We start from the raw sequence: 1,551 nt of genomic DNA on the forward strand, positions 1-1,551 counted from the left end.
CCAAATTGCCTGTTCGTGACATTTGAACGTCGTTTCTTACGTTAGAAACGAAAGTGAGAGCTTTTGCTCACGAAAGGTCTGCATTCGGTAAAAATGAGCTAATAAAATATTTCAAATTCACATTTCATGTCCAGTTTTTTTCTCATGTGCCAAGCAGCCGTGTAATAAGCGGGATAATGTACAAGCAGCCGGCTGTTATTGTGAAATAATCCCCTTCAGTGAGATACAAGACCCTCTGCTTCACGTCCTGATCACACTGTCGGGGATTATTTCTGCCATAACAACCGGCTGCCTGGACATTATTCCTTACTTAAGACATCCTTCACATTTTCTTTCGAGCAGGTTTAGGAACCTTCTTTGAGTTTGTCAAGACGCTGTATAATAATTAAACATCTGTCCCTTCATATCTGTGCCGACCAGCTTCAGCTTGCTCCTTTGGTTTAACTGCAAGTACAAGAGAAAAACACAAAATGATCATTTATTTTAATATTTGTATACATGTGCGCACATGTGTTCCTATTAATACTTTTTATTTGATAGACCGGTCCCTTTCAACACTGTATGCATCAATATGTCAAAAGAAGAAATCATTAAAAGTTTATTCAAATCCATATTATAAAGTTTATTAAAAATACAGACTGTAAAACAAAAGCTAGTATCGTTTGATTTGACATTTTCTTTATTATTTCCTTTTAAATCCATGTTAATTAACAGCTGATTAAATTGAACTATACACATATATATATACACGCATATACACAATTCATAATAGCTGTAGGTTGGGGAGTTCAAACCCAGGAGCCAGATTCACAAAACATTCTTGAGAAGAAAAGTCTTCTTAACTACCATTTTCCTTAAATTCAAAATTCATAATGTTGAAGTGGTACTGCCGGCCCAATTTATGAGCTGCCCACCGGGACCGGGAGTGCGTTTTCGCTGTCTCGGTGTGGACGGAAGGCCAAAATGGAGAGAAAAAGATGCGTTTCGATTTTCAAACGAAAACACATTAATGTGGACTGGGCATAGGTTTTTGAGAGCGTTTGCATCTAAGAGACGCAAAGTACCGTTTTGAGGTGAAATGTCCCCATCTTCCTCATCTGATGACTTGTCACTCCTTTTAAATTTAGAGACCAGAGCTGCGAATTAACCTTGATTCTTTAAACTGTGAGAGGAAACAGAATGAAAGAAAATATTATTGATTGGTATTAACCAATGACCAGTTTAATAGTTAAGTGAAGTACTTAAACAGTAACAGTTGAACTCTGCATTTAAATAGTTTTGTGGTTCAGATGTTATGATGATGAAGACAGTGATGATGTACTGTACAGTGAGCTGAAGTATAAGATGGCACTGTATAATGCAGTAAAGTGAAGAAAACTTTGCTTTGTGTAAGACCTCATATCAATTCTCAGCCAATAAATCCTGAAGTTTGAATGATATCTCATCTATTAGTCAATGGACTTAGAGGTAAATTCTTCAATGGATCTTTACTCACCTCAGTTCACAGCTTGAGCCCTTTAGCACCGCACGAAGCTGCTTCAGTTCCTTTAT

General features: G+C 37.0%; 1 long non-coding RNA gene across 1 annotated transcript; it reads right to left on the reverse strand.

Moving 5' to 3' along the window:
- Positions 1-6: 6 nt before the first annotated feature.
- LOC130548406 (uncharacterized) lies at positions 7-1,551 on the reverse strand. Its single transcript, XR_008962027.1, has 3 exons — positions 1,496-1,551; positions 1,065-1,162; positions 7-444 (listed from the first exon to the last, which is right to left on the reverse strand). It is a non-coding gene; the product is annotated as an uncharacterized LOC130548406 (long non-coding RNA).

The sequence above is a fragment of the Triplophysa rosa genome, linkage group LG25 (genome assembly GCF_024868665.1).
Source record: "Triplophysa rosa linkage group LG25, Trosa_1v2, whole genome shotgun sequence".
Classification (NCBI taxonomy): Eukaryota; Metazoa; Chordata; class Actinopteri; order Cypriniformes; family Nemacheilidae; genus Triplophysa; species Triplophysa rosa.